The sequence below is a fragment of the Diabrotica undecimpunctata genome, chromosome 10 (genome assembly GCF_040954645.1).
Source record: "Diabrotica undecimpunctata isolate CICGRU chromosome 10, icDiaUnde3, whole genome shotgun sequence".
Classification (NCBI taxonomy): domain Eukaryota; kingdom Metazoa; phylum Arthropoda; class Insecta; order Coleoptera; family Chrysomelidae; genus Diabrotica; species Diabrotica undecimpunctata.
The window spans coordinates 37,965,847-37,983,656 of record NC_092812.1 but is presented as its reverse complement, the minus strand read 5'-3'; the positions used below and the strand labels follow the sequence as shown (position 1 = coordinate 37,983,656).

The 17,810-nt window shown below is 32.2% G+C and overlaps 1 protein-coding gene across 1 annotated transcript in view; it reads left to right on the top strand.

Annotated features, from left to right (window-relative positions):
- The window catches only part of GlcT (ceramide glucosyltransferase), a 73,396-nt gene that overhangs the window by 43,564 nt on the left and 12,022 nt on the right, over nt 1-17,810 (top strand). The window lies entirely within an intron of this gene.

Below are 17,810 nucleotides of genomic sequence, written 5' to 3'. Positions count from 1 at the left end.
ACCTAAGCATTAACAAAAAGGGGTGGCATCCATACCTTGAAGAGGGGAAAGCCTGAAACGAGCTTGTCGTATAACTATTCTCATACATTGACACTGTCGTATGCGGCCTTGAAATCGAGGAATAGGTAATGACTAGACTTCGGCAAATATGCATATTGCATATTTTGCATATTGTGCATATTTTATGCAAATATTTCATATTTTGGCATATTTGTATAAAATTTTGCATAAAGTGCATAAAAGTTCAGATTTTTATACTGTATTTGAAAATTTTTAAACATACCAATTTATTTCAATTCTTGTATAAAATTTTGTAGTCATTTTAATCAAGAAATGATCTAAGTACGTAATCTCTACAGGTACAAAACATTTACAATTTCAAAGAAGATCAATTTAAGTAGCCCTCAACATTCTTAGAAAGTCTCGGTCACTGAGGCATTCAGTTATTGGATAATCGCTAAGGGTTCGCTCATTTGCATTTGATGATCTAATCCCCAAATCTATCTACAATTTATTGTATCTTAACAGCAGGTAAACGGCTAATAGTTTTGTTCCTAATTTAGGGATTTTCCAAAATCTCCCAATTTATTGAATTAGGTACCTAAACATTTCTAATTTGATGCTCAGATTTGTAAATCATTTTTGTTTTGATATTCAAAGCGTAAACACTCGTTGTGCGTAACAAAAAGGAAGATTGTGATTTTATAATGCCTAAAACAACCAGTGCTTCAACTTGGATTAAACCTTATAAAGAGCTGTCTATGGATATGGGAAAAATCTACTGTTCAGTCTGTGGCAAAATTGTAAGTATCTAATATTTTCTATTAAATATCTAATATTTCATACATACAGGGTGTTTCCAAATGACACTTACAACGTTTGACTGTAGATATTATAATAGTCTCCCGTTTTATACCGCTGTCGCGGCTTTGGGAGTATAGCAGGGTAGTCTGCTATATCTAGGGCCTACGGTATACAAGGAAGGTAACATGGCCAGTGCTACGCTTCAACCGTCTATTATTACCCCTGGTTTTACCCAAGGTACTCATTTTTATTCAGGCTGAGTCGACCTGGGGCCTAGACATTTTTAAAATGTCTAGATGTTCTTGCCGGTGGTGGGATTCGAACCCCGGACCACCGGCTTGCGAGTCAAGCATCCTACCGCTTGCGCTACGCAGGCCAGTAGATACTTCTGTACTTGACTGTAGATACTTCTCGAAAAATTGAACAAAACGATATAGTTAATGAGGGGTCAAACTTATTTACTTTTCGAGATACAGGGTGTTAAAATTAAAAAAATTTAAATTCTTTTAGTTAATAACAACAATAACTTTAAAACCAATAAACGTATTTACTTGAAATTTAGTACTCGTAGGTTGTTTTTAAATGAAAAATAGCTTCCTTTAGTGAGAAAAAATTGTCCATGGTACAATACAATGGTGTGTATTTAGAAAAATTTTTCACCTTTACTTTTTTTTATGAAGTTGAAATGAACTTTTTTTCGAATCGATTGTTTTACAGTATCGTCTATATGAATGAGTTTTCTCCCTGTTGACGTTTTAGGTGCTTCTGTAAAACTTCCACCCTTTCGTTGCTTTAAGTCTATAAATAGTTGCTTCTCTATCTCCGCTCATATCTTAACACTTAGAAACTATACTCCGAACAGTACTTGTAAAATGTTCGTGTACAAGAGCATTATGTACATTTAACACTAAAGTTTTCATTGGCACGGTTAAATGACACTTTAATTTCACAGGAAATGATAGTACAATGGACAGTAAAATTAGATGTTTGTGACATTTTTACTACAAAAGTTGACTTATTAATATCGCTTTTTATTATAGAACTAATAGAACTTTACAAACACAACCTGTTAATCTTAACTGAAATGATTCACAATCTGTATATCTGATATTTTGTAACTGTAGAGATTACGTACTTAGATCATTTGTTGATTACAATGATTACAAAATTTAAGACAAAACTTGAAATAAATTGTTATGTTTAAAAATTTTTGGTAAAACCCAAACATTTTCAGAACAATGCTGAATATTTCATTTTAGAAAATCTCCGTCACTGTTTTACGTTATTATATTGTGTTTTATCTTACGTGCAATAAAATTTGTGCTATCAATCATTTTGAGATATACTATAGTATTGGCTAAAAGTTGTATTTTATATATTAACCCCAATAAAATAATATATAACATGAACCATTAGAATAATTCATTCAAACATTAGAATAATTCTTTTTATAAATCTATGTGTCCATAATTATTGCAGAAATACTATATTTACAGCATTCTTAAATAATTACAGTCATTATATCGACTTACTTTGCAATATGGGGTAACAATAACAGCCGTTACGTAGTCGACAAATTAAAAATTTACTCGTACACTTCACCTATGCTCGCGGTCCTTTACCATTTTAATAAATACTATTAAATAGTTCTTAGATGATTCACGGGTCACGTCACATATTTCAATTATTAGACAATTACTTTTGGGAACAATCAATGTACGTAATGGTTAAGGTGGCTTAAGAACGCCACCTTGACATCCAAGGTGGTTATTGGGTGTTCGTAACTCATATACATATTCAACATAATGTCTAATACGTTGCTCCGCAAAAAAAAAACAAATTAATATACTTAATACTTCTTGATTATGATATGATTTTGAAATCTATTAGAAAATTAAATAAAATTTCTATATGAATGAATTTCAATATACCTAATTATATAGTTTTAATTACAGACGCCAAATGATTAATTAGATTTTTATTATATCTCAGTTTTTTTATTTGAGTTGAGAAATAACTTTGTCTTTAGCTAGTGTTCAATACTAAACAGGAGTAAAAGGAAATAAATAAAATTCAATACAATTTATTCAATACAATTATTAAATATACTGTTAAAATCGATTGGAAAATTATTACACGTATAAACAAATCACTTAAAAATATCAATGTTTCCCTATCTTGACAAATTTAACTGAGAAAATTAATAAAAGGAAACCTTACCAATTATTTTTAATTTTTGTTTAGTTTCAAATATTTTGCCTCTGCAATATTGTCTTCAAAAAGCCGGTTAACTTTCAATTATTTCAATTCTAAAATGTCCCTGATATTCGGTTATCAAAAACTCTCTAGCTAAACTCCTTTCTTGTTCTGCTTACACAGCTTACTTGTCTATGATTCTCCCGATGAATAATAATTATTTGTACTTACAAATACTGCAAAACTTAACTAATGCAAAACTTAACTGCTGCAACTTCTCCCAATCAGCATTCATAGACTACTACAACTTTTTAAACTCTTACTCACAAAAAAATGACACCGTTCAAAATTACCGACACTAGATCACTTCCTAGGATTCGATGTTATTCCTTCCAAGATTATCAACAGATAACTCTCTTCTCGGCTTTCGACATCCATAAAACATCCAAAATTTCCTTACACTCTCTCTTTTTAACCAATTATCTTTTAGTCTTTCAAAAAAACTCAAACTTCCTCAGATTTCTCATTTTTGTTTTCGATAAACAAATCAAACAATGGAGCCTGCATAATTAACTTTCTCCGAAATATCCCAGGGGTTTTACAACCAATGCAAAAGACAATAGAAACCGTTATTCGCGTATATTTGTTTATTCAAATCATGAAGAAACATGTAAAAGGTTTTCCCATGAATTTTGCGAACGAAACAAATTTGTTTATTTTACATAATATATAAGATCTAATACTATATAATATTCTAAATTCAACCATTCACCATATAAGTCTATAATAAGTCCATATCACTTTTAACACATACCCAAAAACCATATGTAATTATAATTCGTTTCTCTATTTGTAGCTAACTGTTGAAATTCTACAAACTCTAAAAGGTATACCTCTTTACAACCAACTCTACCTCAAACAACCTGGTTTCAGAATTTCAAAGCTCCTCGTAAATATATTACTACTATAAATCGAATACGCTTTGGACATGCATGCTACCCATGCCATTTATTTAAAATTAAAGTCATTGATGATGATAGTTGCAAACATTGCGGCAAGCTAGGTGACCTCGATCACATCTTCTTTGAATGTCCTAAATTTATTCAGCATTCAAACTCCCTGTATACAAAATTAACTAAATGCAATACATACGCTCCATATAATATACAGTCTTTGTTAGCCATAGGTTCTGTAACAATATATAATTTAATTATAGAATTTTTGTCAGACACATGCATAGCTTTATAAATCTGGTACTCGTTCATGAAAATTTTCATGAGCGTGTATAGGATTAGACTTGTACCCTTTGTTTATCCTATATGTAACAATACCTTATCCGTGGTCAGTATTGTTTGTCTGTTAAAATAAATGTCTTGACGGACCCCTAGACGAGAAGCGAGTGTCCTTGTATTTTCCTTCGACGTGTTCTTCTATTAATTATTCGTCTATTTCGTTTTAGGGATATCGCTGTGCATTTGTCTGAGAGAAATAATCTGTACTTATCTGTCTATACTTTTTTAAGGAATATATTATAACCTTTGGAGACTGGCTGAATGACGCAAGTCAATGCCGCAAAAAAATTTTTCTAAATTTTCGGATCATAACAATATATATATATATATATATATATATATATATATATATATATATATATATATATATATATATATATATATATTATATTCTGACAGATTTCCGCGGTTGGTACAATTACACCTAAAATCTTGTAGAGCTAAGCTAGAACTCAAGAGTCTTCCGGGTTGACGTGTCGATTATCATTGCGCCGAGCTTTCGACATCCACTTTGATGTCTTCTTCAGTGCTTCCGAGGTCTCAGTCTGCCGAGCCCCCAGACACTACTACACTGATCACTAACCAATGCAGTACTAGTCCAGTCTTACTAAAAAAGGTTACCACTTTAACTCCCAGGCTTCTCCGTAAAACCCCCTGTGTACCTAGGGGGTAAAAACGCAAAAAATAGATTTACCAAGAATCTGTACGCCGAATAAAAAAAAGTTTCAAATAAAAAATGTAGCTGAGATAATTTTAAATAAAAATGTCTATTGGCATTTTGGCGTAGAATGAACCGTTCTCTCAGAAACAACGCTTGAAGCGACCGGTGATTTTGAATGTCAGTTCAAAGGTAAAGAGTGTTTTCGTATGCAATTTTTGTATTTTGCCGCAAATAAAGTCAGTTTCTATAATCCTGTTCAATAAACAAACATTGCGCGATTTATGCCACTCTTTACGATTCTCGTGAGATCAATAAAATTTATTACTTTCATTGATCGGTCTTAGTGAAATTTCCATTGTTGGAGACCAGTTTGTCTTTAAAAGCTATAGGTAATATGAAAATTCTATTTTGATTTTTTCCCAACAAATATGAGTCATTTTAAATATGACTAAAAACGCAGAATTTAAACTTTTGCATTAAAATGATCGCACGTCACAGAAATACCTCCAAGAAGACGGTTTTGGGTATAATTTATAGCAGAAGTTAAGTACTTGTCAATAAAGTACTAGTGTAATTAAAAAAGAGCGGTTTTAAATGTTTTAGATCGTTTGTAATGTGAAAGTTTAATTTCAGCGTTTTTTTAAGCATATTTCAAATGCCTTACATTTGTTGCAAAACTCAAAACCAAAATTTCATGCTATAGATTTTAAAGATTAGGTTCTAGTTATGGAAACTTTATAGTGGTCAGTCAATGAAAGGGATACAGTGTATTGATTTCATGAGAAACATAAAAAATGGCAAAAATCGCGCCACGTTTATTTATTACACGTCTTTATAAAAACTGAGTTTATTTGCGGCAAATGCATACGAAAGCTGCACTCTTTACCTTTTAAACACATCTTGATCTTTGTCGATAGGATACTCGGATCAAAAGATATTGAATTATTACCGTCAAGCTGATACAAATTTTATTGAGCATTGATTTTGTGCGCGAGTTACAGTACAATGACCGCTACCGTCCAGTGAATTCTACCACGTGGCTTCAACACGGGGCTACCGCTTGAACATTCTGGACTGAATTGCGACGTATTGGACAGCAAGATCAGCAATTATAAAATTATAAAACACGATGTAAAAATCAATATTTTTCAGTCTGTCAATATTTTTCAATCAATATCTTTGTAAGTCGAAAATAAAAGTTTTAATTGTAAGTTCAGTTTTTAAAAAAGTGTTTTTCCCAAGAACATTCATAATTCGCGTAACTGACATTCAAAATCGCTGATCGCTTCAATCGTTGTTTCTGAGAGGATGGTTCATTTAATACAAAAAATGCTAATAAACTTTTTTGTTCAAAATTATCTTAGCTACATTTTTTATCTGAAACCTTTTTTTCGATGGCTTACAGATTCTTGGTAAGTCGATTTTATTCCGTTTCCCCCCTCTACGTGTGGGAGGTTTTAGGGGGAAGCTCGGGAGTAAAAACTTTTTTGTATCTTATTTAGCGTCCTAAAATTGACACTTTCGGCAAAATTCATTTGTTCGTATGATTTTTAGAGGTTCGGTGGCATTTTCGTCTCTGACGACTGGAGTATACTGTAATACTACAAAATTATTGAACATTTATCTAAACACACACTAACTCTTCCCTGCAACAAACAAAACAAAACTTTTTTTAATAGGTTGTGAAGTGTTGATGAATAAATGAAACTTTTAATAAAGTGCTATTATAAAAGATTATAGGTGATTACATCTTACTTAAATAATAAAAATATTGAATAGTTTATCTGGTTGTGTGTTCTTAAATCGTAATTTGTAATGGTGATTTTAAATTTTAATTAAATTACAACCCTGCACCTGCAATATCACTAAAATATCTCACATTGTGTTTAGTCGTATTTTGCGTTGCATTAACTTAATTTATTTTTATACGTGTTTCCATTTAAAGGATTATGCAGATAAAAAGCCGTGTTTTTAGCAATGTAGTTTTGGTTGGAAGCCTTTATATGTCCAGTTCGCATTGTTATGTGCCGCTGTTTGTTTTGTGTCGTTGAGATTCTGGAATTACGGTATTCACAAAATTAGAATGTAAGAAATGTAGGTAAATATTCTCGAAAGTTTAAAATGTCTTACGCTAAACATAAATCATATGGAAACTAGGTTAAGAAGGGCTAACATACATCAAACTTTTCAACAATAAAGCTCTATTCGTAAAGGTATGAATTTCAATTTGAAGTTTTGCTAGATGACATTTGTTTTTAAGGTAATTCAAAAGAAAAGCTAAAGTAAATACTTGGTGATATATAAAAAGAAAAGATAATTTTATTTTATTTTTTCCATGAAAGTATAAATGTACTTATATAAATCCTAAATATACAATTACAGACCCTGAGCGACGGCTATGTGGGTCAAACTAGAAAAAAATATAATACAAACACTAATATGACTTAATTAATGACACATTAAAAATTTTGAATAAGAAGATGAGATTCAACTGTGCAAACAATTTGTATATGGTGTACAGATATTATCAGTGATATTTATTTACTAGAAATAAAACTCAAACTTATTTATACAATAAGGGAAAAAAACAAAACAAATGTCAGTGTGAGGGGCTTCACTGTATAAATTAAATAAGAATAGTGATAAAATACACCCATGGCGCACCCCACGACGAATCTGGATATCCTTAGTCAGTTCATTTTCAACTTTCGCTTTAGCTGTTTGATTCCAATATAGGTGACATATAATTCTAATGTCTCTACTGTCTATGTTTTTATTTAACAAAATTTCTTTGAGCCGATTATGCTGCACTCTGTCGAATTCCTTCTCAAAATCAATGAAACAGGCATATACTTCCTGATTCGTATTTAGGCATCTCTGCGAAAGAACAATCACTGTAAACAGTGCATCCTGTGTTCCCTAAATCCCACATGTGTATTACTTGTGCCTTCATCTAATTTCTTATGTATTCTATTTGCATTGGCTTTTTTGGGAAGCAGTATAAATGTCGATTGGAGCCATTCTTTAGGTAATATACCTGTTCTATAATATATCGTCGGCTGTATGCAATAGTGGCACAACACAAACACTGGTAATTTTCCAAAACAGTGGTTTAAAGTTTGTGTGCCAATAATTTTGTCTTATTTGTTTTACTACATGGATTGGGACGTTTGAAAAAAAAATTTTGGTGTATCTGGAAGAGCATTAGGTAGCCTTTAATGAATTGAAACCCAGACTTTTAAATTCAACCCTTATTTTGAGTTGTGCCACTATTGCACATCAAAATTTTGTCTTTCAAGACTAATTAAGGCAAAGACAAAACTGGCATTTGTTTTGTTATTCTTATCAACTGAAATAAAGGTTCAATAAAGAATACTACAAGTTACTTGAATGAGAAAACATGTTTATAACAACTATAAGAAGAACGAAATAAAAAAAGTGTATATTGATAATAATAGGAAAAGTTATGATTCACAATGCTTTAAATGTCGGTAGAAATCAGCGTGAATTGGTGGATCACTCTTGTCTTCACAAGGCTAGTCTTGTCTTGTCACAAGGTCTTTTTTCTTCTTTTCAGTTATTGGCAGGCTAGTAAGCTAATAGTAAAGCCTTTTCTGGTTCTATAATAGCATGCTTTCTAAACCTTTTTTGTGTTTTTCTCTTCGTGGTATCAACTGATCTGTACTCCTCTTGTGCAAATAAAGTTTTAAAATAGTAGTGAGCATCAGAGCTTTTTTTTAGATGAATTTCACAAATATCGTTGAAATGAAAAATATTTCCTTGGACATCTTCATTGCAGATTGTCTCTGTTTTAGTATTTAACTTTTTCAGATCAAAAGAATCATTATGACATAATTCGTGTACTTCGAATGATTCTTTGCAACGAGCAGTTCGGATCAGCATAGCGTAATGAGTCGATAGATAAATAGGCCCTCCTTTAAAGCTTTAGTGATATTTCTTTCTGTTATAGAGTGGCAGCTGTCACCCTCTTTTGAGTATGACCGACAACTAAATAGCGATGAGTACTGATACATTGAAATTGGGTACTTGTTTTTTCCTTGGCCACTAAAATTATCTGAGTACAATATGAATTTCAAATCGTCAGAATCGGTTTTTATAGATGTTTGTTCCAAATACATCAGCAGGCACGAACCAATTTCTATGGCACCTTTACTGCCTTCTCCTTCATGCCAAACATAGCTGTGCACATTTTCCAGACCCTTTTTCTGAAGTTCTGAAGTTCACAAAGAAATTATATGTTGACACCTTAGATTTATAATAGAAAGCGGAAACGTCTCCTTTTGGTGTTGGTAGAGCAGCTTGTAGGTCAAAACAAGCAACTTTTTGTAAGTTAGTTACATTCTCTTTGTCAAGTATTTTAGCTTCCGGCTTAAGTTTTTCTTCCTATGATGGTTATTATAAGCATCTTCTAGGGCTATTTTTTCTTCACTGCTCAAATTTTTGTATTTTTCACAATACTGACATTGATCTTTTTTGGGAGAAAAGAATGCATAGTTAAATTCATAATTAAAAAGTTTAGATATAAACCAATTTTTACAAATTCATCCTTCTATATATTTTTTGAGGTAGTACTTCGACAGTAGTGGCTCTCCATTGTCGGAATTGAAGAAAGGTGTTTACGAACCCTTTTCATAGTTTCGTTGCAAAATGTTTTATGCATGCATGATTATAACCACGGCTTGATGTGTTACCTTTATCTGCATATCGATATGTGGGTTTAAATTATAGACATGGATCTCACAATATGACTTCGGTGTTCATTTATCTTTCCCATTGACCAATATTTTTCAAAGATCTGTGTTCTTTCTTGTAACGTGAATTTTTCATTACATTTCACTTTACATGGATTGCAAGATGTACCTAAACTGCTAGCCTGTACAAGATTACCGTTAACATTGGTGTGTTTTTGGCTTAAATTTCTAAGAAACTTTCTGACTTCTTTTCCATTGGTCCGGACAAGCCTTCCTTTTCCTACTTTTAGGTTTATTAATCGTCACGTCTTTATCACCTAAAATGCCCTAAAACAGACGATCCTCTCTTTGCGAACCGGTTCGATATCGAAGTTTTCTTCTAAATCGATTATTTGGAATTTACATTAAAATAATACTGATATTATTACTTACGTTACTCCTGCTCGAGATAGGATTAATTCACTTCTTTTCTGATAACCCTTTGGATATGACATAAAGAGCGTTCAACTCCAAAATTCTCACTTATACAGTTTGAATATATATAAAATTTTCTGCTATAGTGTCGGTATAGCTAAACTCAAAAGTGTCGGTATTGCATAGAAAGTTGATATCGACACAATTCGACTTCCACTGCACAACTAAAAAGGGCCAGTACTGCAAGAAACAATTTATCTCAACCGACAACATGTCATAGCGACACTAGTGGCGTCTATCGGACATTTTTGCTGTTATTATTGTGCCAGTTTTGTAGGTCATAAATAAGGCTTTTTCAAGCCCTGTGGTGATGTTAACCCAATTTTGTCAATTTTTAGTTAAGCCACTATTGCATACAGCCGACGATATGGTATTAAATAGATGCAAAAAAAGGACAATAGATTCAGTATCCACAATTTTGAGTAGTTTAATGGGAACTTCATTTGCCAATTAACTCCTATCAATTCCATTTAGTGATTAAAAAGGGGATACATTCGTTCTGCGGATCATTCAAAAAATATTGAAGTGTGTAATACAAATACGTTTATTGTAAAACGCTCTTTATGATTTTCTCGAAATTATGCAGTTGTTTATAAAAATAAATATAAGTGTGCCTGCACGTAACCTTTCTTGAGTTGATCGATTTTTAAATTATCCTTAACAAGAATTATCATACTTACCTCGTACGGCAAAGTTTAAAAAAAAAGGATACAATATCCAAATATAGCTCCAATTTAATGTTTTATTAATGATAGGAAATATCATTAAGATGTTGTAAGCGTATTAGTTGCTTAGGCGTGCTATTTTTATTAATAATATCTACTTTCTTAGACTAATCTTATTTCTAAGTACGTGGAAAGCACTTTATTTATAGAAATCTGAATGAAATTTTTATGAAGTAAAAATGATTCACAGTTCAAAGTTTCTTTGAATTGCACCGTATAAGTTATTAACACTATAATAATACGAGTGGAACTCTAATAATACTACAAGTTTTTTCTTACGTAGACAAATTTAGTTTGTTTCATTTGTTTGGTCCCCTTCATCATTCTCTTTGACTTTATCCATAAGTTTCTAATTACTTTATAACGATATTTAGAGATATTTCTATTTACCTGAAGTTATAAAATCCTTACCAACTTTTATTAAAATATTACGCCTATGAACGTACAAAATTGATATTAAATATCAATACCTCTATATTATAACTATACAAAACTTGTCGAATCACATCTCAACTATATAAAATAATAGTGAGCCGATGATAGTGTGTTTAGGATGGAAACTAGTCCATTTGCCACAAATTTTTGAATGATTTATGTTATATTTATGAATTGAAACTTGATTGTAGTAAATTTGTATTATATATCCAGGAGATTGATGCCTTTTATAAATACTAATTGATTTATTTTAAATCTAAATGACAATTTTCAACGGCGAGTTCATTTTTTAAGCGGCCGTTGAGATGATGATAGGCGCTATATTCGTGAACCCTCTATACATATTATGTTCCACTGCTATATTATAAGATAAATATATTGTCAACGCAGGATTGTTCTGTTCGAAACCCACTTTGTTCTTTAATCTCTGTGACTTCCCTTTCTATTCGGATGTTTAGAACTCTTTCCGTAAAGTTTTGCAATAAACGTTGTAGGTAATACTAATCCCTCAATAATTGCTAAAATTCGTTAAGGTTCTTTTTTTAAAATAGGGAGTTTTGTAATAATTCTTCCATTCACTTCAAAACTTTTCCCCTTATAAGCAATTCTTAAATATTTTTTAGACAAGTTCGTATGTTGTTGGGGAGGAATACACAGTTTTTCTGACTCTGACAATTTTAAAACTATTTGTCATTTTCTTGTATGAAATGTTGCAGTAATTTTAATAAATCAATAATGTTGCTACCTACATAATCTGTTCAATATAAAATATTATCATTAGGAGGAGAGTAAAGTATGATTATACTTAAACAGAGTTAAAATTCAAAATATCCAAATCACCTCCAATAAAACACTTTTCGTCTACAGAAATCTCAAGCATCTCGAAATCAAGGGACTTCTAAAATTATTCCTTTTCCTGTTCTTCACACCCTATCAGTGGGGCATAGGCACATATATGATAGTCATGTTAGTATTCCCTAGTCAGGAACATATGTTAAACCGTTTTGTAGTATCTTATCCTTTTAACCACAAGGCCGAGATGTATCAACTCGATGTCTGGCCGGCTGGTGTAACGGCAAAAAGATTTTACATGAACCATTATGGAGACTATTTTATTCATAGAGGTGGACATTTAAAAACGTAAAAGCAAGTGAGTGTGACAAGGTCATGAAACCATGTGCTGTAGATGGTCCTCGATTTAAAAAAGACGCTACATCCAAGTGTCAAGAGCCTGAGGGTAGTGCAAAACAAAAGAACAAGCTAAAGCTATTTCACATAAATATACATGCGATGAGGAATAAAGCAAATGAATTTAAAATGTTCTTAGCTCATAAAAACTGTGACATTATTTGTGTAACGGAGTATTGGCACACAAATTGAGAGATTGATGCCTTACACATAACAGATTATACATTGGCTGCAGCGAGTTGCCGAGACAACATAGGGGGAGGTTCAGCTAGTTTTCTTAGGTCCACGTATTCTTTTAAATTAGTAACTGAAGTAAATGCCATAACAGTGAAATCTGAAGAAATCTGTTGTATTTCTTTAAAAAAATTTAAATTATATATAATTTTGATTTACAGGCAACCATCTGCTTTTGAATTTTCTTTCTGTGACTCGAGAATGTGTTGAGTATGTAGCTTGTTTTCTTTTGTTGGTCTAGCTCAGTTGGACTTTGAACCCACAAGGGGCAAGAATTTTCTGGATAATATATTTCTGAGTTGAATCCTCATGAGTAATATGATAAACTCTTACATTTTCTCAGAAAAATGTATTATCAAATCACAAAGAAATACAAGAATAATCTTCAATCAATGAACACCGAAATAAATTTAAAAGCAAGTTGGAAACAAAGATTTCACCTAATGAATGTCACTAATGTTGCTTGTAACTTGCAGACCCAAATTGAACCCTCCTTCTTTAATCCCTTAGGTTTTGATCTCACTCTGTCCGGGGAAGTATTTTACTTCCAAGGTGCTTCTTTCATTTTCTTAAACCAGAGATATTTTAACTAATATAGTGAACAAGAAAAGTAGGGACTACTTCGGATTCTCTGTTGATGTGATAAAAGGAGTGAAACATCTCATTGCTAGTCTTCTAACAACACTTATAAATCACTGTTTTAAAGAAAGCATCTTTTCTGATCTACTTAAAAAGCAGTGGTGGTACCAGTATATAAGAAGGGTGACAATGATGATCCATCCAATTATAGGTCAATATTACTTCTTCTTATATTATCAAAGGTATTTGAGAAATGTATGGAAGCAGTTATTGTTAAGCATTTTGAATTCAAAACTTTGTTTACAAATAGTTTGGTATTAGAAGAGATCTGAATACAATAAAGCACATCATGGACCTAGTGATGAAGATTCAAGAGGCTTTTGAGCTGTTATCTGTCTGCTACATTCTGTGACCTGAGTAAAGCATTTGATTGTGCTTCACATGAACTGCTTCTCAGAAAATTGTAGGGATATGAGTTTGGGAGTACTAGCATTGCAATCATCTCAATCTATCTCTCCAATAGAAAGCAAAGTATGTCAGTCTTCTATAGAAAGCAGAGAACCTCACGAGTTCATTTACTCTTTTTGCTGATAAAACTACTATTACCTGCAGAGATCGTGATCTGAATGCAACCATTACAACGAGCACAAGGTAATGCAGAACAATGGTTTGCAGCAAATAAATTGCTTCTAAACCTCAATAAAACCCAAACTTTTATTGTTTCAACAAGGCAGCTTCCTCCCGAGGATGCACAAAGAAATACAGTTTTAGGGGGTTTACTTGGATGCAGGACTGTGTTAGAAAGCTCATACAAGTTCCCATGTTGCTAAATTAGGATCTGCAACTTTTCCGATGAAAAAAGTTTCTGAATGTGTATCTTAATTCACTCTAAAACAGGTCTTTTTTGCACTGTGTATTCCACGTTCACACATCACATTTAACAAACACTATTCATTAGTTTTGCACTACATAATTTAATGTCCTATAAAATTAATTTGCACTCTACAACTAAACTACCATTTAATAAATAAAAAGAAATTCAATTATTTTTTGAAAACGACCTAAATTTGCTTTAGTTCTAAACTACGTTAGCTTTCATTAAATCCGATTTAAAGTAGCAACAGGATGCGAAAACTTCGTTGCATAGGTTATGGATTTTGTTAATTAAATTTTTCGCTTTTCCACAGCGTTTAATGATGTTCCTGTTTATAGTAAAACTTCATTTAAAAAAGTTAATCCAGTTGGTTGAAAAGAACCTTAAAATTAATTTTGTATCTGTTTTTAAACATGAAATGTAATATGTACTTATTTCCGAACTCGGGTTCATAAGAAAAAAATGTATTTTTCTGTTCGTTTCTAAGAAGATAATAATGAGAGATTACCAGATTTCTAAGGAAGGATCTATTCGATAGCGATATCGTCTCGTTCTCGATATGCAATATGTCCATACTGTAGTTTTCTCGTTTGGTAGTATTTACAACTTCCAGTGCTTCTGTTTGTTTGTTTAATATTTGTTCCTCTGGTTATTTTCGTCTGTATTCGACTTTTTAATATATCCTCGTAGAGAGTTGTAGTTTTGCACTCTTACGTCATTTGTTGACATATAAAATTTGAAGTATTCGCTGCTATTTAATAATACTCTTTCTGCCAAGTTACTTTAATACTTTTTATTTGTTTTAGTGCACTATATTATAATTAAAAGCTGTAACTGATTAAAAAAATGTTAAGTGAATCACTTGTATATTATTAACTTATTATAATCAGTTATGTAAAATTACAATTCATTACATACTCCGTCTTGCCATTTCGTCACTTCAAACCGCAAACTACGAATTTTTAAAGATTGTACGCGGTATTTCCGTTTTGACAGTGAAATTCCATTTGAAAACCCATTTCAGTTTTGATGTCCCTATGAAAAAGCCATTTTAGATGTAAATATGCGGCATTCCATTAGTAATATTACTTGTAGAACGATGTTTACATGTTGGATGAAACATTTGACATTGTTAGAAGAAATCTTCAAGTTTGTGCTAAAGAAATTATCGTTCAAAATATTATGTGATAGAGATTTGATGTCGGAACAAGGAATTTATGTATTATCCCTGGAATGAACAAGAAAATTTAGCAAAAGCGTGCAACATAAATGTCGAAATCACCTTACCTAGGACAGGTATTGTTGTACTAGAGATCGAGAAACCAACAGAAAACCAACCTCCCCTTTACTTTTTGTATTGCTTATTAGGGAATTAGCGTATAGAGAGACAAAACAGTAATCTAGGGGACAAAGCGTTACGGGAATGTTTTGAATCACATGCGAAAAACGAATGTTACATTCTTCGCTGTATTAACTCCTATATTCCCAACCTTAGTATTAAAAATAATTACTTAATCCAACCATTAATAATAATTCCTACACTAAATTCTAACCCTACCCTCAAAAAATACAGACGTATGTTAGTAAATGAAAAATAAAATCGCTTTCTCGACTGCTGAGTCGCGTGGACAACAGACGCTGTGTTTACCCCTCTTACTCATTTGGTGCTGTAGAGAACGCTATCACTGATCTTATCATGCCGAATACTTGTGACTTTTCGATCTCTCTCGACCGTTGCCCCTTGTTGACAACAGACGTGCTCAGCAATCTTGGTAAGATTTTTAAAACTTAATTAGCTATTTACTATTTACCTACGATTTGAAAATTTGTTCTCTGCGAATGCGAATCAATTTATGCCATGATAATTAATCTATCAATTGCACTGTTGGCAAAAAGCTGGCCCGCACGCCAGCGTCGTTGTGGAATGCATTTTAAATTAATATCAATAGATTGGTCGTATCTTAGAACCTATTGTCCTTCCATTTTCAACTTCTACAGGTCATGATTTGCGTTACATGCAGGATAATACAAGGCAACATACTGCAGCAACAGTAATAAAGAGATTGGTTTCGTAATAAGGATATTTCACTTTTACCGTGGCCAGCACAATCGCCAGATCTTAATCTCATCAAGCATGTATGGGATATGCTTCAGAGATGGATTACTCCATGTGCACAATGTTCATACTAGACAAGTTCTTCTTACACGGGTAGCGATATTATTGCATCAAAACGAAATTAATAATTTAATTTTAAGCATTCCAAGGCGATGTCAAGCTGTAATTAATGTTTGGCTTGGTCAGATTTCTGAGCATTGCGAAACACTCTGGGTGAGACGGAGGTTTTGATTGTATTCTATAATCATAATTATCATTAAAAATACGTTATATTTGGCGTTTTGAAACCGCAAAAGTCAAACTACTAGATGGAAATCGAAATATCAATTATTACTAATTTTCAATTAAAATTGTGGTTTGTTCCTATAAAATTCAGTAGGTAGATAAAATAGAAATATGTCAACAAAGCGAGGATGAGTAAGTCCAAATTCAAGGCGATGTTGATTTATTCGATATATATGGTGTAGTTTACATGGAATGGATACCACAAGATGAGGTAGTTATTTAATATTACTATGTAAAGGTTTATTTACAACTAGAATTTGGCCCGATTCTAACGCATTGGGATTCTAACGCCTTGGGATTCTAACGCATTGAGATTCTAGAACGTTTGATGTTCTACTAAAATGCTTTTGTTTTGTCACACCAAAAATAATCTATGCAGATTTATTTTTTTATTATGAATGCATATGAAAAATGCAAAATCTAACGTTTTAAGACGCACGAAAGTGTAAAGTTTTAGTTTTAGAAATTTGTTGAAACAACCGGGTACTACTACTTACTAGAACATTGTAGACAAAATAATTAATGTTAATGCAAACATAAGTACATAATAAAACTGGTTGTACAATACGAAAATTTCTATTTTTTAAAATAACCGAACAATAGAAATAAAAGGCCTTTATCAAGCGAATGAAGTCAGTGACTTGTGTGGGTTCGAATAGTCACAAGGATGTTCAATACCATTCATGAAAGCGTATTCAAATGCAAACTACTTAAGGTATTTTCTTGACAATCCATAAAATCTTATATCAAGTTGCCTTAGGTGTTCTGCAAGCTGGATTTCCATATCATTAGAAAAACACATTTGAATCTACCTAAAGATGTAGGTACCGTGCCACATTTTAAGGGGTTGGGTATAGTGACCTCAGGAATATTTAGTTCTCTAGATTCTTTACCTTTTCGATTTTCCATTTTCAATATCAGTCTGTATTTGTTCCATCTGTTGCTCAGTAAAAATCAGCTTCCTCTGGGACGTTCTCTTGTAGGTGCGAGCACTCATTTTCTAAAAAAAAACAATGCTGACTATTAACGCAGTAGAGTGAGTTCTTTATATTATAATATACACATATTTTTCTTCATAACAGTAGGTACACCGCTCTTTAATGTACTTTAATAATACCCCGAGTAAGCATTGCGTACTCTTGGGACAGCATAACAACTGATACATAAAATCGTTTTTTGTTTTAACAAAAAACGTAGTAAAACGTAGAATAATCATATTCAAGTGTAATAAATGT